This window comes from Saccopteryx bilineata, chromosome 2, assembly GCF_036850765.1.
Source record: "Saccopteryx bilineata isolate mSacBil1 chromosome 2, mSacBil1_pri_phased_curated, whole genome shotgun sequence".
Classification (NCBI taxonomy): Eukaryota; Metazoa; Chordata; class Mammalia; order Chiroptera; family Emballonuridae; genus Saccopteryx; species Saccopteryx bilineata.
In genome coordinates, this window is record NC_089491.1 from 277862038 (window position 1) to 277887012 (window position 24975).

Consider the following 24975-nt stretch of genomic DNA (forward strand, 5'->3'; position numbering starts at 1 on the left):
GAGGTTGTTCGCCGAGTCCTCCTCTCAGCAGGCCTCTCTCTGTGGGACACCCTGGGTTCTTGTCTCTCCTCGTAAGCCGTGATCGCTGCCGGCCCCCGCGTGGCTGCGCTCCAGCGGCTCACACCTTCCATGCCTCCAGCTGTGAAGTAGACGCCAATGCCCAGTTTCTGACGGGCCTTTCGGGGACTCGACATGGACAGCATGGATCTTCATGGCCACATCTCCCCCCTTCATGCTGAGGTCTCCCTGCCCCCGTTCCTCTTATGAAGTATGGCCTCTCTGAATGTGCTGCGGGACGGTCCCTCCATGGCCCCGTCCTCTCTCCTGTCTGTCCCTCACCCTTGCTTGTTGGACGCTATGAAATCCCAGACTGCCTCTCAAGGTACAAGCAGAGAAGAGCTGGTAATGACGACCTAGCAGCCCGGAGGAAGGGAAGCCCTCTTTAAGGAGGCTGACTCTGGACGGTGAAGTAGGTCTCCATGACCTCCTTTTGCCAAACTCCCAGCCCCCACCACCTCCTGACCTTGAGCCTCGGCTTACCCTGCACCCTCTGGATGTGCAGGGCCGTCTCGAGCATGGTCAGGACCGGTCCAGGCTCCGAAGGGTTGAGGCCAGCAGTCGGGGTGGGTGGAGAGGCTGAGAGTTGTCACTTAGAAGCCGAGGAAGGCTCCCCCTCCTGTGGCCTGCCTCCCCATCCACAAGCTCTCTAAACGTGACCACGGATAGTGGGGAGAAGGAAAATAAAAGCCTTTCAAAATAATTTAGGCAGTCCTTGTCAATGCTGTGTTTTCGTTTAGCCACTGAATCCAGAACCGCGTCTGGCCCTGGGGGTGGCAGCCAGCTGGGGTCCAGTGAGAAGCAGGGACCCCGGGAGGGAGCCTCTAGCTGCCCAGGGTGCTCGGAGGGGGCCGCGGGGTGGAACAGGGCGTCGTCAGAGCCTTTGAGGGAGGGCCTAGCTCTGCACTCTTGTCAGTAAAGCACACAGGAGATGTCCCAGCTGTCCTGGCCGCTGGGCCTGGTGGGGAGAGGCTCCCGCTCCCTGGAGTTGGGGCTGAGGGAGCCAGCGGGGTGGGGTCCACCACTGGGACCCGTCTCAGATGACGAGGGGACAGGGGATGGAGGCGGAAGAGGGCTGTGTCTTTAAGAGTGTCCCGTGGTTATCCATATTTTTTTTTTCTTGTATGAATGGGTTTTGCTGTAAATTACAGCTCTGCCCGTGGTCCCCCGGGTCAGAAGAACTGTCTCCAAGCAGAGCGCGGCTCTGATTGGTGCCTGCTTCCCCCTCCCAGCCCTGTCCTAATTGGAACCACATGTGCCCTGGGCTGGATGCTGGGAGCCTGGCGCTCTCCCAGGAATCCTCAGAATGTGAGGTCCCTCGCACAGGCATCTTGCATCAGCCTGTGGATGTATGCCTGCCGCCGGGCGCCCGCGCCGGCAGAGCGGGGAGAGCAGCGCGTCCCGCCTGGCCCTGCCCTCGGGGTCGGGGGTCGCCGTGGGTCAGAGCCCCGCCACCGGCTCCTGTCCGCCGCTGCACACCCCTGGATGAGCGTAAGTTACGTGGGTTGTTGTTTTTCGTTTCTTTTTTTCCCCCCTTTCCTTCCTTCGTTGTGTCTTTCTTCCCTGAAAACAAAAGCACGGAGGGCGGGTCAGGGGTCTCCGGAAAGGTTTACAAAGGAGGCTGAGGGCCGGAAGCAGCTGGGTGAGGTGGTAGTGGGGCGCTGGCCACACCAGAAGTCGGGGTCTGGCCTCCCGGGGCTGGAACGATGCTCTGGAGGGAGGGAAGGGGTGGCGGAGAAAAACAGGAGGAGGGTGCAGGCGCCACGGCGGCCACGGGCCTCGCAGCACCGGCCACAGGCCGGACAGCAGGCGGGCGGGCGGACCACAGGGCTGGACGGAGCGTGAGGAGGCCCGAGTGCGGGAGGGGGTGCCCTGTGCTGCTTTTGTTTTCTCGAGCGGGGGAGACCGACTTGTTGTGAGAGGGGCACCTTAGGCAGAGGGGTGCCTCACCCCGAGGCCTGCGTGGAGGGCCCAGCACAAGCTGGACCCCCGCCTCGCTGGCCAGGGGGCTGCTGTTCCCTTTGTGAGCCAGACTTGGGGCTGTGTGCCTGGGGACCTCTGAGTGCTGGCCGAGGCTCAAGAGTCCCGTCCAAGGGGAAGGAGCGTCTCTCCAAAAGGCGGAAACCGCCAGGCCGGCCATTTGAGGCGGGTGCTCGCGCTGGAGGCCAGCGCGGCCTCAGCACCATTTTGCTGCCTGCCGGGCCCTGCATCCTCCCTAGGAAGACAGCGTCCTGCAAAGAGCCCGGTCGGCCGGCCGGCCTCGCTTCCCAGGGGCCGGGAACAAGCTGCATGAGTGGGGGCTTTCTCCACCACCCCCTTCCCGCTCTGCACGTCCCCTCACAGCCGAGATCACGGAGGGGCTCCATCAGTGGTCAGCGCAGGACGCCGAGGGTAGTGGGTCTGCTGCAGCATGCGTGGAAAGGACACGGCGAATGCCAGCCCTCACTGCATGGCGGGCTGCGTACTCAGAGCTGTGAGGGTCAAGAGCAGGGGGGCCAGAGGCTCAGCGAAACGCAGCGAAAGTGTTAGACTCATGTGTGTCTGAGTCTAACGCCACGCTTGCTTTTGTTTGCGCTTTCTTTTATTAACTGGGACACAGTCGGCACGCAGCCCGTGAGGCTCAGGCGGACACACACCGACACACTGTCTGTATACGTTGGAAATGACCAGTGGCCATTGCAGTCTAGCTGGCGGCCGTTGCCTCACGGAGTTGTAACAGCGTTTCCTTCCCATGACGAGGATGGAGCTTGTGCTCTGAGTCACCGAGCAGTCATGCCCCCCGCCTCCCACCCACACGCACACGTGGGGCTGGTGCAGCGCGCGGTTCAGGGAGGGCGTCTGTGCTTGGAGACGCGTTTCTCTGGGGCGAGAGGGTTCTGGGGTGGCATCTCCCCTCCTGGCATTCACGTTTGTTAACACAAGGAGCCCGGGCCCAGTTGGGACACCCAGGCCTCCACTGCCTAGCGAAGTGGCTCCCCTCTGTCCACCCCGGCCTCTGTGTGTGACATGTGACTGTACAATAACCCGTGGGCCTAGCTGTTGCTGCCTTAAGCGGCAGTGGATATGGATGTGCCTGATGGCCTGAGTGTCCCAGTCCCTGTGGTGATCACCCAAAGCCGGTCCCTCATGTGAGCAGCCTCGGCCGCATGGGTTCTGCCCGCTGGAGGGGTCATCTTGGCTGTGTGACATGGACAGGGGTGGCCTGACTCAGTGGCCACCTCCTTGGATGGAAGCCACCACCTCCTCACAGACAGTGTTCTGCATTTTCTGTCTGAAGGTGGTGGCCGGCTTGGCCATGACCCTTCCTCAGAGGAGCCATGTGTGGGACACCATGCTGTCCCCGCGTCCCCTGCCTTGGTCTGCGTGTTCCTGGCCCAGGACTAATCAGGCTCTATGCCTCGGTTTCTCCCCGCTGAGCTCTATGTAGAGGGGTCTAGGCACTGGCAGGGGCAACCCCAATTTATTTTGGAAATATTTGGCATTCCCAAAAAAGCACCAAAACAGTCATCACGAACAATGTGGAACTTGACTGCATGTCCTTACACATCATGCTGCATGTTAATGTGGCTTCTTACAGCTGAGCTCCTAGTGGCTGAGTGGGCAAGGCGCTGTCATAGCTCAGGGCCCCTGAGGGTCTCTGCGGGGACACCAGCTACTGTCCCCACAGCTGGCCCCTGAAGTTCCTTACCTCAGTTCCTGGAGCTGCAGTCACTCTATGTATCAGCATCAGACCCCAGGGGACAAGGCCCCCCAGTGTGGTGTACAAATGGGGTTAGGGGATGGAGGTGACCAGGCTTTCTCAAGGCAGACAAAGGGCTCCACTCTGTCATGTGCCGTCACTCAAAGTCCTGACTGGTCATGTACCTATTTCACAGTGTAGGGGGGAAATGTTCTCAGCTCCCAGGGTGATCGATTATCTGGATGTTATAAAAAACAGGCACAGACGTAAAACAGGGTCTATTCTTCCGTGAGGTTCTAGCCTCAGTTACCGCCCCCACCCCATGAGCAGGCGCCTCTGGTTGCTAGTGGGCAGGACTGTGGACCATCCTCCCCTCCTCTGCCCGTCTCTGCGGCGCTGGGTCTCCGCCTGGGGCAGTGCGCACCAGCGTCACCTGGAGAGCTGTGACCAGGCAGGGCCCGGGCTCCATCCCTGACAGGCAGACAAGGACGTTCATGTTCCGTGACCAGGGCCCCTCCCATGGGTGGGTTGCAGCAGGCGTCCCTCTAGCTGAGTGTCAGGTGCCTCGAGGTCCGTGGTCACCCACCCTTCACCTCCCGCTCCCTGGACTTGCTCACTGATGTTTGCCAAGCTGTTCAAAGAACGGACGAAGGAGGGTAACAACTGTCGGTTGGGATCAGTGTCTGGGGAAGGATGCACCTCTGGTCAGAACCTTGGAAGACTCAGGATGTGGGTGTAAACACCTTTTACCAGACGCAGGCTGGACTCCCTGGGGGCTCCGTCTGTGGGGAGGAGGAGGAGAACCGTGGGCCTACAGGCCAAGTAGAGTCCATCTTCCTCCTTCTCTAAAGCGGAGATGAATAGAACTAGTATGGGTGGAACACCTCGAGGCCCCGAGAGGGGTTTAGTAGACGTGAGGCTTCTGCTTACCTGCATTCAGAGGTTGATATGGATTCACTCCTGCTAGCACCAGCATTCTGAGGGTTTACTGAGTGCCGATGGGACTGGACAGGTGGGAGGCTCGGGGGCAGAGAGACCACAGCCTGGCCTCAGATGGCTGGGACCCCCGGGGCCCCGGATAGCTCCGTTAGCCGTGAGGACAGGCAGAGGTCGCTGGGGAGCGTGGAGTGATCGCTGCATCGTGTGCATCACTTTCGGGGGGAGTTCCGGTTGCTTCCTTCACCTTAAAGCAGGGGAAGAGCTCGGGTGACCCTGACCGCAGCGTGTGCAGACAGTGGTGGGGAGAAGCAGGTCTCCTGGGCCAATTCAGAAGCTGCTCTCAGCCGTCCTGTCCAGACGTGCAGGGGTCGGGCTCAGACCGGTGAGGTGGTTGAGCTCCAACCAGCCGAGCAGCTGGGTGAGTGACGGGAAGAACCTGGACAAGGTCTCGCTGGTCACAGCGCAGCGGAAGCAGAGAGAAAGTTGTGCGTGGGCATGCTGGTGGACCCACGCAGGACACGGGGACCCTGAACCGGCTTCCTCAGAGCCTTCCGGTGAGGACGGGCCATGGTTTCCCCAGAACCAGCTCCGCCCGATTGTCCCCATGCAGGCGGGTCTGTCTGTTTCCTCCTCGGTCTCGTCACTGCCACCTGCCTCCCACAGGGGCACCTCATGGTGGGGACACTCCAGCTTGGGACTCATGGGAAACACCGTGGTTTAGACACTTCCCAAAACAGGATCCTTGAAAGCCTGTGGGTTTCTTACTAGGAATGGGGGAGGACCAGGGTCATGTGCTAACTCTGGTGTGGGGACCAGTCTTAGGGCGCAGGCTCTTCTGCAGGATTCCCGAGGCGCTTAGAGCGGCACCGGCATCTGGCTCTCTACGGGGGTGGCTTAGGCTCCAGGCACGTTTGGAGCACAGAGCTCTCTTCCGAGGAAGAAGTGTCTGAGGGGAGAGGGCTGCACGGCTCACATTTGGAGAAGTTTGCGACGGAAGTATCTGTCCCTAAAACAGCCTGTAGCAGGAAAGGTGGTGGAGGAACGGACCAGCTGGCCAGGCGTTGGGCTCTGCCACCAGCTGGCCATCTGGCCACAGAGGTCACACCAGCCCCAGATGAGCCCTTCTGTCCTCAGTTTCAGAAATCTGCCATCCCGTGCGCATCCAGAGGGACACACAGATCTGTGACGTCCCTCCCGTGTCATGGTGCCAGGGGCTGAAGGGCAGCTAGCGCATGATGGTCAGAGCTGGTCCCACACGGGGACAGTGCAGTGCTGGCCCTGGGAGCAGGTGAAGGAAGTGTCTTGGTCCCCAGGCCTCTCCTCAGCCTCTCCCACCGCGTCCTATGGTGCACGGGCAGCTAATCTGGTTGCCAAGGCAACACCAACTCCCAGCCTTATCCTGTCGCCCTGGTTACTGAGTGCACCTGTGCACTCTGGCCCCTGAGCAGCGGTGCAGCGTTGGACAAGTCTGCAGACCCTGGGCCTGGGTTTCCGTCATCTGGAGGGAGGGGCCGGATGAGATCAGGGACCCTGATGACTTGGGAAGAGGGACACTCTCGAGGGTCCCGGTCGTGCCCCAAGTTCTCTCCCACGAGCTCCGTGCAGTGGCCCAGAATGCCCCGTCTCAGCGTCCCCTAGACCAGTCCGCCTCAGGCGCCACTGTGGGTCTGAGCCCCAAACTTCTACTGCTCTGCTCTGCATTTCTACCATTTCCATCGCCAGAAAAATACATTCTTGTTTTTTAATTTTTTTTCTTTTTTCCCAAGCAAATGGAGGGGAGACAGAGAGATAGACTCTTGCATGCACCCTGACTGGCATCCCAGCAACCCCCATCTGGGGCCAATGCTCTGCCCATCTTGGGCCGTGCTCACAACTGAGCTATTTTTAGCACCTGAGGTGGAGGCCACTGAGCTATCCTCAGTGCCCAGGGGCCAATGTGATCAAACCAATTGAGCCATGGCTGTGGGAGGAGAAGGGAGGAGAGGGAGGAGAGAGAGAGAGAGAGAGAGAGAGAGAGAGAGAGAGAGAGGAAATAGGGAAGAAGCAGATGGGTGCTTCTCCTGTGTGTCCTGACCGGGAATCAAACCTGGGGCTTCCATAAGCAGGGCTGACACTCTACCACTGACCCAACTGGCCAGGGCCAGGGAACCACAATCTTTGTGTTCAAAACCAAACTTGCCATCTTTCCCTACAGACCAGCTCTTCTTCCCGAGTTCTGTTCGTGGCGACGTGTCCCTGGTCCTATGCGGCTGGGGATGTGGGTGTTTCTCCATGGTCACTGGTCACTGCCCATCCATCCTCAGCACGCTCCATGCTTCTCTCTGCCCTTCCTGGTCTCATCACTCCGAGTGAGGCCCTATGGGTCGCTTAGCCTGGTCTGTCTTTCAAGGTGTCAAAATTCGAGTTACGTGTCAAGAGCCAGCTCAGTATAATGCCTTGCCTCCCCCCCCCACCCCCCAGGTCTTCCCCAAACACTCAGCGGACTTGACCTCCTCTCTCGTACCTCATTCTTTTCTGTCTCACTTAACCTACCAACCCCCAAGTCCTGTCTTCTTCATGGCTGGGGAACACATTTCTTCCTGGCTGGCACCTATGCCCCTGGTACATACCAGAAGCTGGAGCTGCCAGGCGAATTAGTATTAAATTATGAATCTAAATTAGTATTCAAAGTAATAACCTATAGAATGAAACAACCTATGACTCTTTAATAATTAATGCAATCAAATATTGATTAAATGGAATCATCTAGAAACCCCCAAACTAAGGCAGTCTCGTTTTGGGTTTCCTGCCATCCTTCTTGTGGGTCTGGCTGAGGAATAGTTTTCCTGAAGAATTTTGATGTTTGCTGCAACACGGGGTCACTGAAATTATCCCCTTGCGGGTGAGGACAGCTGGTCTCTGTGTGACCATCTCTGAGCTGCCGGCCAGGCCATGTCACAGGCGCTGGCTTCCTTTCTGATGGAGCGCCAGGCGGTGGGGTTGTGAACTGGACTGTGCGTGGACCTGGCATGAGCTGTGACCCTGCCCTTAGCCACCTGGGAACCAGGTCCCGGAGTGTCTGTCCTGTACCTGCCGCAGGTCTTGCTCCTGGGATCTGCTCAGGAGTGAATCTCTTTCCCTGTCCTCCCCTGAGGGGCTCTCCCACGCCCGAGGGTCCCTCTGGGCTCTATGAGCAGACAGGAAGGTTGAGCAGGAGGCAGACACCTGTGCCTCTTATTCTGAAGCAGGCAGATGACAAACATCCCAGGAAATTCCCTTTTGTTGGGAAAGAACCCTGCACCGTCTTCCTGGAGCTGCCGACTTTCTAGAAGACCAGGCTGCCGGCTCAGTCCAGGCCAGCCCCTGTCCTGTCCCCAGGACAATGCATGGCATATGGCATAGAGGGCTGAGGATTACAGAGGTGGTTCGTGTGAGCTTTTTATTTTTAGAACTGAGAAGTGTAGCGGGGTGGCCACTGGGGCAAGTTGGTGCATTCTCTCAGGTTTTAAAGACGACAGCCTCAGGCCTCGTCAGAGAAATGAGAGCCAGGAGAAGCTGTACATGGCCCTATGATTCCGTCGTGCCCCAGGCGGCCACTTCATTCATGTCCTTCACAGAGAAGCTGGGGACCTGTGGTGGCCAGTCACCTGGCAGCCCCCATGCCAGGGCCCCGGGGTCACAGCCCCTCAGTGGGACCTGGTGGAGCCCGGGAAAAGGGATGTGAAACGGGACTGTCCCCAGCTTGAGTCACGGGCATCGACGGTGGAACGTCCAGTGCACCACGGAGTGTGGAGATGGCTCGAGGAGACGGCGCGGGTGACCGGCGGGCGGGAGAGATGAGACTCTGAGCCGTGACGGTGGCCTTACCTCGTGTGGAGCAAGATACCCAGTCCCTTCAGGGTCCCTGGCATCCTTGCAACCCTTTTGGGGAACCCGCAGGGTCCATGCTGTTTTGTAACGAGCAGGCAGCTGCTTTTCCTTCTTCTCTCTCCTCCTCCTCCTCCTCCCGTGAGAGCGAGCGTGTTCCCATGGCGACATGATGGTCCCCGTGCTCCAGGCTGACTGCAGAGCCCACGGAGAGGCTGCGCCACACTGAGCAGATCGCAGGCTCTCCAGACGCCGCACGCCGCCGCTCTTCTCACAGAATACTTTTTGAAAAGACGTTACTATTATGATTTTCTTTTCATAAAAAGTCATTAACGTGCAAAACATCCATGAGTAGATCCCCCAGGGGAGTCTACAGATGGCGGTGGATGGTGGACAGGCGTGTCAGGAGGGGAGGAAGACGGGAAGGAAGAGGAGCGCGCGATAAAGCAGCGTCCCCCCCCACCCCCCGTGAGCAAGGCCCTGCAACCGCCCTGGGTCAAGTGGTCTAGAAAGTTCCGGGGCCTGTGGCTGGAAGCAGAGACGCTGCGACACCTGAGGAGGAGCAGGGAGCCAGCTGTCCCTCCGGACCTGGTCCTCAGAGAACGTTCTGCAGCAACTGGAGCTGATGTGAGTGGGGCCCCATGGCCGATGCTGTCCCCGCGTGAGGTCAAGGGTGCACCAGCTTCTGATGTGGCCCTTGAGCCCCTCAGTGGCCCTGGCTGGTGTCCCAGGGAAAGTTGGGCACCCCTGGGTCTGTGCCTGGAGCTGATGTGACATTTGGGCACCATGCATTTGAGTGTAGAAACCCGAGGTTCTGTGTCAGCTTCCTCTCCACACTGGGCTGGTCCCCTGCCCCCGCCCAGGTGACGGGCCAGCCCTGGGGGTCCTGGCTGAGGTGCCTTCCTGGCTGCGAGTGACCCAGGACACCCATGCCTCTGGCTGCCCTCTCCCTGCCCCTCCCCTCTCTCCTGCCCCTGAGTAGAGTCCAATACTGGACAGCTAAGAGGCCTCAGCTGGCCCCTGAGGCACATGTGGCAGAATGACCAGTCCGTAGCCGCCCTTAACCACTAACCAGAGTTATTGTCAGTTTCCCCAGCCCCCCCCCCCCCACGAGATTCCTCAAATGTGAATTATCGGAATCGTCCTGCCGTACCTTTCAGACACTATCATTGCGGCCTTTCCTTCCCCCACTGCCCAATCCCTGGAGGCCCCTTCCAGACATTATCACTGCACTGTTGGAGGTACATGCTATGTATAGCCTCGGTGGTGGCTGGTCTGGGTGCCCCTCACCCCGCGACCCCAGCCTGGGGTCTGGGACCATCACAAACACTTGGGTCCCCAGGGGAGATCCTTCTGGGGTCCTCTGGTCACCAATCGGGGCTTAGTCCTCCTCTGGGAACAAGGAAGCCGAGTGTCAGTCTGTCTGGAGGTTTAAGGAGAAGACCAGGAACCTGGCGTCTGAACGGGAATGCATGTGAGGGGGGTGAGTTGCTAATGTGCACCAGGACATGCGTCTGACCCACCAGTGTGGTCATCTACTCTCTGGGGGCTCCCGCCTCGTCCTGAGTACTCTGAGCCTTTGGAGGTGCCATCCTGGGTTCCGCTCAGTCATCTGTTTTGGGTCTGGGGGCTCTGGCCTGGGCATCCGCGCACTCAGGGTCTCCAATAAGCCAGTGGAGCTGTCCCCTGTCCCCTCGTGGGTGTTAGAGCGCCAGGGAAGGCTCAGGGTGAGGGATGCAGGGGCACCTCCCCGCAGTACCTCCCCTCTCTGGGCCCCAGTCCCGTTCTGTCTCTCTCCATTTTCCCTTCCTGGGTCTCCTTGTCTCTCCTCCTCCGTCCGTCACTCACACCCTCTCCTCTTCCCCTCACATAGCCCTCAGCACCATCGGGGGGCAGCTCTGACCGGCAGTGCTGCCCACATGGATTTCTCCTTTAAAGGAAAAGCTTGCATTTGCGGCTGTCATGGCGTTTTCCTCCGGAGCCGAACGCTGCCCCTCTCCCTCTCTGTGTCTGTTTGTCATGCATCTCTGCGATGGGACATCAGGCCCACGTGTCCTGGAGGATGTGTCCAGGGTGTTGTGCGTGAGGTGGGGTGGGGACAGGAACAACGGGAGCGTCTGCGTCACCGGATGTGCTGCGCACGGTGGAGACAAACGGGACGGGGCGGCAGGTGCCGCCTAGACCTCACGTCCCAGAGACCACGGGAGAGGCGGGGTCCAAGCAGCCGTGTGCACATGGCCGTAGGGTGGGCAGCCCAGGGAGAGGGGGCGTCGTGGGCCTCAGGTCGGCTTGGGCACATCTGGGGGACGGGGCTGCAAAGTTATGACTGGCACAGCCGATAGCAGAGCTGTGCAGAGGGAGGGGGAGCGGGGGACTCCACCGTGCCGGTCCCAGAGAAGGGCCCTCGCTCTGGGCGGGGCCTGGGCAGCCTTGCGTGACTTTGGAACAACAGGCAGCGATTGCGTTTGTGGGAGATAATGAGGAACACTCAAGACACGGGGATCAGGCAGAACTGGACTCTCCCAAGCCCTGGGCAAGAGCGCAAAGCCTCTGCGTGTGGACTTGGGGCTTCCCTAGGATATGCAAGATGAACTGCCCTTGATCAATGCCAGAGCTGAGGCGTCCGAGGGTCTGAGAGTCGGGGCGACGAGCCTGGAGGGGTGCAGCCCCATGGGGAGGCCGAAGTGGTCAGGGACGACGCACGCTGAATGTCACATGAGTGGTCCCCCCTCCTCCCGCAGTCTAATTTTATAGTGGATTTTTTTTTCTTTGAAGAGGAAATATTTTTGTCATTAAAGGAAAGCTATTAAAAATAGAGAAGCTACTTGCATTTCAGTAAAAAGCCTAGAAATTCTATATAAATAACAACCCTCTCCCCACCCCAGAGTTGTAAATCAATGCAACAAGGTGAGTCACCTTAAACAACGTCTGCACTATGGGATAACGGAATTTCATGTTTGTGGACTTGGTCTAAGGACATACTCCAAAAGAAACACTTACGATACAAGGATGTAAGGTACAAAGAGAAATGACCTGAGTAGCTGGCACAGAGGGTTGGCTAAAGATACAGATTATTACCCTTGAAAGTGACAGTTCTGAGAATTTTAGATAGGCCTGACCTGTGGTTGTGCAGTGGATAACGCATCAACCTGGAATGCTGAGGTTGCCGTTTCGAAACCCTGGGCTTGCCAGGTCAAGGCACATATGGGAGTTGATGCTTCCAGCTCCTCTCCCCTTCTCTCTCTCTCTTACTCTCTAAAATAAATAAATAAATAAATAAAATCTTTGAAAAAAATTTAGATAGTACAGGAAGGGACTTGTGGTTTTATATCAACTGAAATTAGGAGTCACAAAGTTATATAAAGGTATTTAGTTGAATATGTAAACACGCATAGAAAAAACCTTGCATGAAGATAGTATTAGCCACTGTGTCCTTTTGTAGCAGAAAGAGACATAAAAGAAGTGAGGCCATTTTTTTTAAAAAGGGGAGCGATATTATAAAGGAGGTTTTGTTGTTTTCAGAGGGAGTGTGTGGAGACCCCCGGCCGCCTCCCTCTTTCCCTGGCATGCTGAGGTCAGCGTGCTCTCGGGAAGCTCTGTCCGGCTCCTGGTGGTCATCTTTGTGTGTCCCTCTGCTCCTGGGGACAGGAGGCAGCAAGCTGTTATCTGAGCTCTGCTCCGGCACACACGCAAGGTTCTCCGTCATCCGCATGGAAGGGAGACCCCCAACCTTGGTCTGGTGTCATGCGTACTGTCCCCGGACACAAGCAGGGGGTCAGTCAGACGCTGGCTGCATCTGGCCCCCCTGCTGCCTCGGCCTCGGTTGCTCTGGCCAAGCGCAGGCCCCGAGCGGCTCCTGGCGTCAGTGGACACTCAGTGGCTGTGAGGTTGGAGGGCAAGCGGCTCCTGGCGTTGTGCCACGGTGGTGGGGGACTCTGTTAGCCAGGGCGTGGACGCAGACTTTGGTGATGACACTGGGACAAGCTCTGCAGGACGGAGGGTGGGGGATGCCATCCCGGTGGGCCCTGGTGAACATTCTGTGCTGCCCTGGGGCTGAGGGCTGGACCCCGCTGTCCCCAGGCTGCGTGCGTGCCTCGCTCCCACGCCTGCTTTGTTCCTCGATCGTGTAGGCCACTCGTCCACGGATGAGCAGCTGGGCCCGCAGGGACCGCGTGGCATGCAACATGGTCTCCCTCCCCGTTCCCCCACACCGTGTGCGTACGTGTCGTCTGTCTGTGTGTTTTATGTACACACACGTGCTGACATGTACACAGGTTCCCGTGTGCTCTCTTTGTTCCTTCATCAATGGACTTGATGTTTCGATGATGCTTGCGTGACAAAGACTTCCGCGGGCAAATCCCCATCTTCATGCACTGGTCAGGATGAACTTCCCAGGACTTGGCGGGGAGTGGCCTCCGCCACACCGACCACAAGACTGGAGACATAACTTCTCAATGTCCCCGTCCTCCTGATCGTCGGGGTGGGCAATGCTGACCGTTCTCAGGGAACGTGACGGGGGCATGTTCTCGGGACGCGCCGTCCCCCTGAGAGGGACGCGCTCAGAGATGTGGATGCCGTTTCTGAGATGCACTCTCCCATCTAGGTTCTGCGTGCCAGGTGCTCCAGGATCACAGCACGTGACCAGGACTCCCTGACTCGCTGCGCCCTATGATCTCACCCTCACAGACATTCCTTAATTACGGGCTCCCGTGGCTGGTTCTATACTTAGATGTGGAGACGTTCATTTGGTGACTACTATGATGAACTCTGACAGACTTCCACAGTCGTCCCCCGGCCCCGCGTCTGAGAGGACGTCAAGGCATCACTGAGGTGGGAGGAGCCTCTCAGGGTGGCTGTTGGGAACCACTGGGCATTGTCACGGGACCACTGGGTTCAGGAAAGAGACTGTGCAGCTCACGTCACAGGGACACGCTGGGCACGGGCCACAGCCTGCTCTCATCCAAACAGGCCCAGCTTGTCCTGTCTGGAAAGGGGGGGGGGGTAACGCCCATGTCAGTGACATCAGGAGAGGGGGGCCTCATTAGAGGGGTGCGGGTGCCGGCCCTTTGTTTCCTCGTGGCTTCCTGAAAGGGGAGAGATTGGTAGTTTTAGATTCATGGAGTTTGTGTTTTGTGTTTCTGTGTGGCTGTTAACTGTCTGCTGTCTGTCTGCCTATCTCTCTCTCTCTCTATCTATCTACCTATCATCTATCCATCTATCTACAATATCTATCTATTACCTATCTACCTACCTACCTATCATCTATCTGTATCTATCATCTGTTAATCATGTATCCATCATTCATCCATCTATCTATAATATTTATCATCTCTCTAGCCATCACTCATCTATTCACTATAATATCTATCCATCATCCATCTATCTATTATCTATCTATCTATCTATCTATCTATACTGCTCACAAAAATGAGGGGACTAGGGGACGTGCAGATACTCCAGTGCTTTCAGCCTTTTGTATGGTGCATTTTCACCAATGAAATAAAAGTTGGTTTTGCATCTCATTTGCATCATCGAACAACTTTCTTTGGCTTGTCATTTGTTTTTCTGATGTTCTTATTGAATAAAAAAAAAATCAAATGCCTCTTTTTCTTATCGCTTCATATTCATGTTGAAATATCCCCTCATTTTTGTGAGCAGTATATCTATCTATCTATATCTATCACCTATCATTGATCAGGAGCTCCCCATCAGAGAGAGAGAGAGAACTCCAGCTCCCTTGCGTCTCCTTTTACGAGGACATGAATCCTCCTGGGCCAGCCCCCACCCTCACGGCCTCCCCCATACCCCCCGACCCTCCCTAAAGTTCCCATCTCCGCACAGCTGCTCGGGGGCCACAGGGAGGCTGGGGCTTCCACCTGTGGATTTGGGGACGCGTGGCTATGACGCTCTCTCCGCTGTGGAGTTCTCCAGTTGGCCTGCCTGGTTATCTCCAGTCTAGCCCCTCTGGACTCCCTTTGGTGCCCTTGACCAGGCCAGACTCTCTTCTGTGCAGGATCTTCACACACAAACTGTCTTATTTTCCCAGGACACCCGACCTCAGCTGCTGCTCCTGGTCACGCCTTCCCATCCTTCACGCTGGAGTGTTCCTCCTCAGGGGTTCAGCGTTGGTCCCTGAGAGCTGGTCACTTCTGCCTCAGGGCTCTGCCTCGCCAGGGTCCAGGCAGGACGTGTTCTATCCTGGGGGCACCCCTCCCCAAGTCTGTCCCCTGGGCACAGTTACTTTCCTATTGTGGCTTCCTGCTGGGGCTACTTGGCCGGTCACCCTTCACGAGGCCCATGGGACAAATCCTAGTGCCTCTCGGGCCTCAGCTGTCCCCTGGGGGCTCCTCATTGTCACTGATACCCAAGGAGGAGGACACTCAGGGGAGGCTCTCCTGTGGGAACAGGGGGCCTGGGACATTTTCTCATGCCTCCCGGCCCCCAGACTTCCCTCCTCTCCCCGTGTGGACGACTGCCCCACAGTCTTCACATCTCGACACTAGATGGGCAGAGTGAACGTGGGCTTGGTGGTCTGTGGTCTCAATGCTCCTGGGCGGTGTCCTGCCTGCATGCCCACGTCTCCGGGCTGGACATCGCTTCCCCCTTGGCTGTGAGGCCGCACTTCCAACCCTCTGTCCCCTCCCCTATTCCACATTATGTGTAGAAGGGAAACCGTGAGGAGTCTGGGAGGAGGGTACCCGGGGACACCTGGTGTCAGCATAGCTCACTCCATGGAGATATGCTGAGTTCCGCAGACAGACCTTTCGACGTCTGACCGCTGGTCAGAGATGACCCGCAGCCGGTCCTCTCCCAGTTGTGTGACTGGGGCAGGTCAGGCAGCTCCTCAGAGATAGCCTCAGTTTACTCGAATGTAAATTCACGACACCGTAATCCCCACCTCCTTGGTCTGTTGTGAGATGAAAGAGGGAACTGAGAGTGGCGGGTCCGCCTCCCCGGCTGCACTCATGTCTCTCAGGTGCCCCCTCCAGGGTGAGTGGTGATGTCTCTTGGAGGTAGGTGCCCTGGAGGTGGTGGGAATGCTGACCGGGGTCTGTCTGCTCCTTCCCCGTGGTGGCCTCACCGTGAGCCTTGGGTCCAGTGTGGCCACCTGGCGCCCATGGCGTCGCTACCGTCGCCGGCTTGCTTCTCTGACCCTGTAGGTTAGGGGCAGATGAGCTGGCTGCGGAGCCCACATCTCATGTACAGACCTGATCACAGCCAATGTGTGACGCCGCCTGGGTGTGACTGTGCCTTTATTTTTGTTTTTATTTGTGTCGTTCTGTGCGTTGAGGAGAGGATGTGATCTCAGAGCTGCTCTCCCAGCCGCCCTAGGAGAGGAGCACTGGTCTTGAAGCCAGCAGCAGCCCTGGGCGCTCCGGTCCAAGCTCTGGGTTTACCTGACTGTGGTGCTGGAGTGACACTCTGCCCCGGATATCTGGGGTGAAGGAGGGGAGGCCTGGGGCACTGATGCACAGGTGATGTCACCCAGTTTGGGTGGAGGACAGAGAGAGGCTCTGTTCTGAGACTTTGACCTCACGGGTGCTGGTCCTAGGCAGTGCTGTACCTGACCCACAATGTACGGTGAGAATTTCGGGTGCACCTGCCAAGCCCTGGTGGGGCGAGGGGGCACCATCCTTGTGGGTGCCGTCGGAGAGGCTACATGTGGTGGGGGTGAGCCCCTGTGCCAGCACGTATGGCTTATAGAAACTGCAGCCCCGCCTACCACACGCCTCTCGGCAGACTCCGGGCCAGGGTGACTGTTTATGAAAATCTGAAGGAGATTGACTCGGAGGCGTTGGCACCGTGCAGGGACACAACCTCGGTTGTGGGCGTGTCTCAGTCACTTTGACACTTGGAGATGCTTGTTTGGGGTCAGAGGGACATGCAGGGGTCTAACACACTTCTCCGGTGAGCTCCAGCCCATGGCCATGCCATGGCCCCGTGTCTGCACGGGGGAAGGCTTCCTCTGCATCCTTCTCCTTCAGGTGCTTGGAGCTGCCACCCCCAGCATGTGTGAGGGGGGTGCTGACACTTTGTCATCCCGCCCCAACCCTGATGTGAGTGTGGTGTCTGACCAAGGATGCATCTAAGGCCCAGGGCCCACAGGTGGTGTGGCCAGGATTTGAGCCTGGGCAGTGCTGGCTCCAGAGCCTGGGCTTCTGCACCGCAAGGCCACATGGGCTCCATAAAATCTTCAAGTTTCTTGATTTTAAACTCTGTTTGCGGAAAAGCACTTACACACAATTTCTATTAAAAATCTCCGAGCTCTGTGTGGGGTCTGAGCCTGTCCATGGGGGGGGGGGGGGGCTGTGCTGTGACTCACAGGGCTGGGCAGGCTGGGATGCGTCCGCGCCCTCGGTTATCTAAAAGCTGTCCCGGGTTGAACTGAGCTGTGGTGGCCGCCATGTCACTAGCTGGAGAGGGCCCAGGAAAGCCAGGGAGCAGGAAGGTCACCCAGGAGTGTCCTGGGCACCCGCCCGTCACGCCCACCCGTGGGACATCAACTCACCGGTTGGCAGTTTGGTGACTTTTCTGCCACTGCTGCTGGAGATGCAGCCCCTGGTGTCCTCTCACGATATCCTGCCCGAGAATCGTCTCCACTTCGTTGTGACTTGGTTTTCTAGCTCAGTCTGGTGACCGGAGTCAGGCCCGTCACGGCAAGCAGTGCTGGAGCTGTGGGTTCCTCTGTGCGTCGGGGCCGGTGTCAGGCTGCACTGTGGGTGGGGACTGTGGCTCTGGGTGCCAGTTGCAGCATGGCCTCCAGCTACAGAGATAGCCAGTGATGAGTCAGCAACACACCGGCCACGTTGCTGAAGTCATGACAACGGACAGGAAGCCACATGGGTGTATCCTGCGTGTGCTGACGGCCGACGCCATGGTACCACCAGAGGGCCAGGCACCTGCATCCTTGCCACACCCCATGTGTCAGGGGAGCATGCAGAAAACTCATTTTACCTTGAATAGACATTTCCTCACTTAAACTTGTGTGTGGCCATCAGTAACAACCCTCCTCACCCCCCAACACCTGGTCACAGCACTCCAGCCCCTGACTCTAGGCATGTGACATAATTTATTGTCCAGAGACACAACTGATACCGTCACTCTGAAAACTCTCAGGTACGTGGTCTGTGACTCAGCGCTCACGCTCCTAGACTTCTGGGTCCCCCCACAAACACACACATGTCAGCTGCAGGAATGTCCTGGGATGCTTGTCATGGTGTCAGCAGGAACATCTCCAACATGGACATGCCTAGGCGCTCATCACAACATGGAGCACGTCACAGGCGTTCACCACAGAGCCCTCCACGGCTCAGAGAAAAGATGGCGGAATCTCACAGCTTTGACACTGACCTCCGGGGGCCTGGCATACAGGAACGCAGATGTACAGTGACTCCATTGATAGGAAGTTCAAAAACAGGCAAACGACTTACCGGGTTAGACATCAACTCACCGGTTACCTTTGTGGGAGCACAGGGGGTGGGGTGGGGGGGTGGGTCATGCTAGGGGCTCTGATGTTCTGATTGACCTGAGGGGTGACAACATGGGTGTGTCCATTTTGAGATTTGCCTACCTTTCTTAGATTTCCATTAAAGCTCAGGATTTTCGGGGTGAACCTATCAGAGGTGGAGGCGAGCACATTTCCTCTCTCCGCGTTTCCTGTCTCTGGGAATCTGTTCACCAAACAAAGACGTCCCGAGAGTGACTGTGAGTCAGGAGCAGGTTTAGGTGCCGAGGCTGAAGCAGGGAGAACCAGACATTCTCCTGGGGACGGGAAGGCAATCAGTTGAATAACAGATACATAAAATGTCGGGTGGTGATGACTCTGAGTAATATTTGGGGAGGGGACAGAGGCTCACAGAACTGGCAGCTGAGGGAGATGCATGATAAGGCATTTTTGGAGGGAGGCTCTGTGGGGCAGCATGAGCGCAACGGCTGGGGAGTGAGGACAGCAGGTGCAAAGGCCCTGAGGCCGGCCTCTCCACTTCTGTCTTCATCTTCGAATTCAACCCGAGTCCCACATGCATTTGCTCTCACAGCTAAGTAGCTCCTTATTGTCCCCTCCCCCCCACTGCCCCTCTGTGGGTGCTGGTCTGGATGGCTGCTCCTGAACTCTGCCTTGCACACATCATTTTTCTGCTCTGACAGCATCCCCACAGTCCAGAACAGGTGCCTCATGGATGTCTGCGTTCCCTTCTGCTCTCTTTCCTGTTGCGAGAGCCTGTGCTACGCACTTGAGTCGTGTCACATGTTTGTCACACGAGGTTCCCTTTCCCCAAGCCCCTCAGAACCGGCTCAAGTCGCTGGGTCTGCCTAGCCCAGGTGTTTCCCACCTGCAGACCCCTTCCGCCTATCCTATCAGGCTTTGCACACCTACAACCTTAGATTCGGTTGTTCTGGGAGGTTCCCACCCTTAACCCTTGGCCAGGTGTCCTGTCAGGAGCTCTCAGGGCACCCTGTGTCCCCTTGGGAGCTGATGAAGCACTAAAGCCATCAGCTCCCAAAGCCAGGCCGGATTTGGTATCTTGTGTCTCCTAACTTCTCAAACACATATAACTGATACCTTTCAGAGTTTCCTGTTAGCTTTTCTCCCCCAGTCGTGTGCAAAGTGTCAGGGCAGAAAACAGTCACCTCCCCGGGAAAGTGCAGAGGAGACCGGGTGTCTGTCTGCGGCTGCACAGAGGCCCTGTGGAGGGGCTGACTTCTCCAGGCAAGGTGGGGCTTAATTTCTCGAGAAGAACTGAGTTGAACTTGACCAACTCTGTCAAGTGTTTGGCTTTTGCTGGATGGATGTTCTCTCCCATCGGCCGGAGAGCAGTAGACAGTGAGGAAGTTGCTGTGCCGATGGTGACAATCTCTTTCTGGGTGACAAATGACACCTGCTGGGCCCTGGTTAAGAAGAGTGGGGACTTCTAAGGTGGGGGACAGGGGGAACACGTGTGAGCAGTGACCATGATGGACCGCTTGCTTGCATTACGCCAGGCACTGATATTGCTTTCCATAGGGACTCGTATTGAATTCTAATGTCAGTCGGCTGGGGTCAGTGCCACCATGTCCACTTGTGTCACAGATGACACCTGAAGCTCAGAGAGGCTGCATGACTGGCCCCAGGTCACACAGAGGGCCAGCGGGAATGAGCGAGGCTCCCACTCACCAGGCTCTCCTGCCTTCCAGATCCAGAATCAGTCTCGGCTCACTCCCGGCTGCATGCACATCACACGTCAGAGTCCTGTCCCTGGGGAGGCCCCGGGGCCCGGGCACCTGCCGTGCCCAGCGCTGGCTCAAGGCCTGGGAGGCAGGGTCCCGAACGCCACACGAGCATGAGCGTCAGACCTTCGGAGATGCTGAGGCTCCTTCTGACCAAGCAGGATGGCTCCACCCAGCAGGGTCCCTGAGAGAGCTCTGACTCATGGTTGGGTGGGTGAGGGTTCTCTGAGCAGCACCCCTGCTTTCTGAGGGCATTGGGGTCCTGGACGGACAGAGAGGAAACAGCTGGCTGTCTCTCCTCCAGCTCCCCTCAGCCCCTCTCTGGCCCCAGGCTCAGCGTGGCTCTGGCCGAGGGCGTGTTTGTTTGGCTGTGAGTCTTTCCCTCCGGTTTCCTCTCCTGGTGTCCTGTTTCACGAGCTCTGGGCCAAGCAGAGCTGGCCGCAGGGCCCCTGGCGTGTGTCCCGGTCTCCTCCGCCGCAGCAGGGCGGGGTTTGAAAAGCGACACCGATTGGGGCACATTGGTGGGTAATGGCAGGCCAGCACCTCACCAGTTCCCTCCAGAAAAAAAGCCGCTGAGAGCCACACCCTCAGGGTGTGCTGGGAGGCCCTCTCCTCCCTGCCACCCACTCTGCTGCGCCGCCTGGCCCTTTCTGTACGCCCCAACCTCTGGACTCAAGGCCCGGACTGAGCTTCCCAGGGTCTCCACTTCCTGCTGAGGTGGCCCTCCCTCCCAGGCCCCTCGGTTCCCTGTCCCCTCCTCTCGCCGAGCCCCTCTCTCTCTGGGTGGGCGGGCATGCAGCCTCTGCAGTCTGAACTTCACCTGGGGGGGGTATGACAGTTAGAAGTGACCTCCCCCCCTTGCTCATGTGTTTGCTGAGAGTCACAGAATTCACAAGTTCGAACAATGGGTCAGAGCATCTCTCAGAAGATGTGGACGTGGAGACAGTTTTTCAGAAGAGCCAGGAGCTGCCTCCCAGGAGTGCCCAGGATCCCTGGGAAGATCATGGGGTCCAGGCCAGGCCACCCCTGTGAACACCAGATCCTGCAGAGCCCCCCACGGTCACAGCGAGAAGTCTCAGGACCCCAGTCCATTAACAGTGAGGGTGGCACAGGACAGACTCGGATATGCACTCCCCAGGAGCAGATGGAGTCGGACAGCTTTGCGCACCCGCCTGCCCTGCCTCTTGTAAGAGCCGAGGAGGTGGGCCCTGTTTTGCTGCCAACGTGTTGCCCTGTCATGATTATTTCACACGTATGAGCCCCGGCCACGTCCACGGGGTCGTCAAAATACACATTTCCCCTGAAATGAGGTGAGCCCTGGTTGTCTGTAGCAATAGCTATGGCGTGCAACCAAGATTTCCTCTACATATCAACTCGTTTGTTCCTCTGGGTGGTCCCTGTGGGCCCTATGCCATCAGAACCCTGTTTTCAGACGAGGAGACTGATGCATGAGTGTTCTGTAACTTGAGAGCTGAGACATAAAACCAGGCCATCCAGCCCCAGGGCTGACCCCTGAGCGAGGCTCGGGGCATCAGACAGCCACAGAGGGTCGTCCCTCTGAACACCCGTGCATCTATCTGTGCTTACTGCCGACGAACACCCCTCTCTGGGACACAGCAGACTCCACCAGGTGTCTGTACTATCTCTCTGTTCTCTGAGTCCGTCTGCTTCCCTCAGAGCATGAGGACACAGAAGCAGAACTATCTTCTCATAAGTTCACCCCCCCCCCCCCTTTCTGCGCAAATCATGTGTCATTTCTACTAGGCCATCGGCTTCCTCCCTGTGCAGGCCCAGGCTGAGCTCTGCAGCACGGCGGACGTCAGCACAAGGGCCACCGTTCCGTGGGGACGTTCTCAGACACAGATGCCAAGACGTTTGCATTTGCAAACAAGTAGGTGACACCCTCAGGTCTCCTCCCCCTGAATAACAAGAAGCTTTTGGCCTCACTGGTCCCGTCATCCATCCTGATGTCCCATACGTGCCCAACTGTCATCGTAACCATTCTGAAACTCTGTCACCCACGAGAGGGCTCATCCCGCTGCCATGAACTGACCAGGCAGACGGGGGTGTCCGGCACACTTGCAGCCACCGTGACTTTGCTCTGAGCCTCTCACCACGGTCCCGGTGCCAGCACCACGGGATTCGGACCCTATGGTTTTGCTTCCTGTTCGGAGCCTCAGCTCACCCCTCACAGGACACTCAGCCCTGGTGTCCCGGAGCCCCCAGCAGCGGCAGCTTCTGCCCCTGGGGGTGAGTGTGCTCTTTCTAATCGGCCTGGCCCTGAGACCTGGGCTCAGGAACCCTGAGGGTTCTGCACCTCTTGGGCTATTGTGGACCCTTGACCTGGATCTGGACTTGGACGTTCACCTCTTTGGGTCACATCCCTTTCTGGGGACCTAGGTCAATGCAGCCCATGCAGCTGTGCTAGAGAGCCACACATGGGCGGGACAGCCTGTCCCTGGGCGCCCTGGGACCCTGGGACTCCGGTTGACACAGAGTGCTGAGCACGTAGGATCTGATCACATGATTTTGGGCTCAGGACCCAGGTCGGCACGCAGAGCTCCCATGGAGGAGTATTTGCGTTGAAGGCTAGACAGCTTGGGCTGGAGCATTCTTTTATTGAATGTAAATTAAATATATATATCACCTATGTTAAAATATACATTCTCTCCAAAATTTCAGCCGCACTGGGTTCAGGGCTCTCATACTGAGATTGGGAGCTCTTGGAAAGGATGTTCCTGGGAAAATGCAGCCTCAAGGGGCCACCTGGAGTCTGTAGTCACCTGCAGGGCATGGTCAGGCAGGGACAGCGTCCTCGCCTCGAGCTGCTACGTTCAGCTGCCTGGTAGAGACAGGAGAGGGAAGTGTTGCCGTGTTCTTGCATTCTGCCTCCCACGCACTTGACAGGAATTGAAACGGGACAGCCGGGCAGCGCTGGTTTACATTTCGATGGTATCAGGACTCTGATCAATAATTCAGGGTCAGGAGGAGCAGGACACGAGAGGAGCCACTGAAAACAAAGGCCCCTTGAGCGACTGGGTTGTCAGAACGTGTCTGGTCATCCTGCACAGCTGTAGAGGGGTCAGCCGCGTTTATCTGGGAAAGGCGTCCCGTGCTGCCTCTGGCCTTGACTTCTGACTGAAGCTGAAAGTGGCTTTGTCCGACTTCGCCACAGAGAGCCTCGTCCTTACCGGACACTTGGCCACCAAGCCCGGGCCAGATGGCATGTGCACAGGACAGAGGGGGATGTGACCCTCACTAGGTCAGCACATCTGCTGGGGCATCTGCACGGGGTTTACAAAGTCGACGGCCCTCAGGCCAGAGGTTGTCACTGTCATGTAAGGCTCCAGGTCTGTGTCGGGCTGGAGGCAGCCCCCTGACCCCCTTCCTTGCGGTGCTGGGTGTCCTGCTTCCTCGTGTGGGGGAGGTCTCCCTCAAAGCGTGCTGCCTTGAGTTCCTCTCCTCCAAGCCTGCATCATAGGCCTCCCTGAGCGCTAAGCGCTGGCCCGCAGGGCTCACCTTGGCTGGTCTGGGCCATCATCACCCTCCCTCCCGTCCTGCCTGCGTGGTCCCTCCACGTTCCTTTGAAAATGTTGCCTTCCCTGTCAGCTGGGACAAGGCAGACTCTTCAGGTCCTTCTCTCCCCTCCAGCAATAAAGCAGATTAACCCACAGGCGCCTGTGACCAGTGCGTTCGACAGGACAGAGGACACGCAGAGCCTGACAGTCGCTCTTGTCATGTGGCCATGTCCACCTTGCCGAGTCACATATGTTTGTTGTTTGTTTGTTTGTTTGTTTTTTACAGAGAGAGAGAGTCAGAGAGAGGGATAGACAGGGACAGACAGACAGGAATGGAGAGAGATGAGAAGCATCAATCATTAGTTTTTCATTGTGCGTTGCAACACCTTAATTGTTCATTGATTGCTCTCTCATATGTGCCTTGACCGTGGGCCTTCAGCAGACCGAGTAACCCCTTGCTCGAGCCAGTGACCTTGGACTCAAGCTGGTGAGCTTTTGCTCAAACCAAATGAGCCCTCGCTCAAGCTGGCAACCTCGGGGTCTCGAACCTGGGTCTTCCGCATCCCAGTCTGATGCTCTATCCACTGCGCCACTGCCTGGTCAGGCCTGAGTCACATATGTGACCCCGAGTGTGGCTCTCTGGCCGTGGCCGTCACTGTAGTCTCTGAGGGCTAAAGAGCAGCTGCTTCTATGGGCAGTTTGAGCTCCACCTCCTCCCCGGTCAGCCTCACGAGCCTCATCCTGTCTGTTGCCATGGCCCCTCTGTCCTCTGCTGCTGTCACAGCCGGTCTGGAAGGAGGGGCAGGATGTGACAGGTGCCACCCTCCAGAGGAGGGAGTCTCAGGGAAGGTGTCCAGATGGTCCAAGGCTGCACCCTCCGGTGGGCCGCTGGGCAGATGCTGCTTCCACTTAACCATTCACCACTTAGGGTGGTGTTTCTGCTCTATAGTGTATGTGTGTGTGTGTGTGTACATGCGTGCATGTTTGTGCATGTGTGTATGTGCATGCACATGTGTGCACTGTGCCTTTTCCTCTTTGCCACCCAGCACGCCATCAGGTACGTGATAAGTCCTCAGTGAAGGCTGGTGACAGGTGTGTAGAACCTTTGTTCCTTTTGAAGGTCGGGCACACATTTGGGAAGGAGACCGGAGTAAGCCGTGAGGACGAGGCAGGGAGGTCACAGCTCAGGGCTGAGTCTGTGACGCTCATTCCAACATGCAGGGCATCGTGCTGGGTGCTGGGGTCCCTGCGTAGGGCACAAAGCTTAGTCCCTGGTCTCACTGCGTTTGAAATGCAATGCTTATATAGTTGGCACCATGGCAACAGGATAAAGATGGGCACAGGATAGAATCGTATGTGAAAAATTAGCTTCTGGTCCAAGGCAGAAAATGTCCAATGCCGGTGAGGGGGTCGGGGCAGGGAGGTGTGGGGCTGCTCGCGTGTCATCCCATGGAAGGCAGTGGCTGCGAGGCGAGGAGGGGCCAGTGACCATCCCGGTCCAGCCATGAATGGTGGACGGGCCGCAAACCCACAGCCCACTTGAGTTCCTGAGATGGAGGCGGTAAAGGAGGGAAGGGAGCGCGTCCGCTGACCTCTGGCTGCATGTCGGCTCTGGTCCGGCGGCCACTGATGTGTCCCCACAGTTACTGCTGAGCAGGGTCCTGGCGGGAGCTCTTCGTGGACATTGACTTCAGACCTTGCTGTCCCTTGTCCTTTGCTGTGTGACAGACA

The 24975-nt window shown here is 57.5% G+C and overlaps 1 protein-coding gene across 2 annotated transcripts in view; it reads left to right on the top strand.

Moving 5' to 3' along the window:
* Window positions 1-1337: 1337 nt before the first annotated feature.
* The window catches only part of DDR2 (discoidin domain receptor tyrosine kinase 2), a 74605-nt gene continuing 50967 nt past the window's right edge, over window positions 1338-24975 (top strand). Inside the window, exon 1 of one of the 2 annotated variants that reach the window (XM_066261014.1) lies at window positions 1338-1548. The gene's annotated coding sequence lies outside the window, so the exon portion shown is untranslated. Of the gene's footprint in view, window positions 1549-8802; window positions 9149-24975 lie in introns of those variants that run through there. The other variant, XM_066261015.1, reaches the window with a different exon arrangement.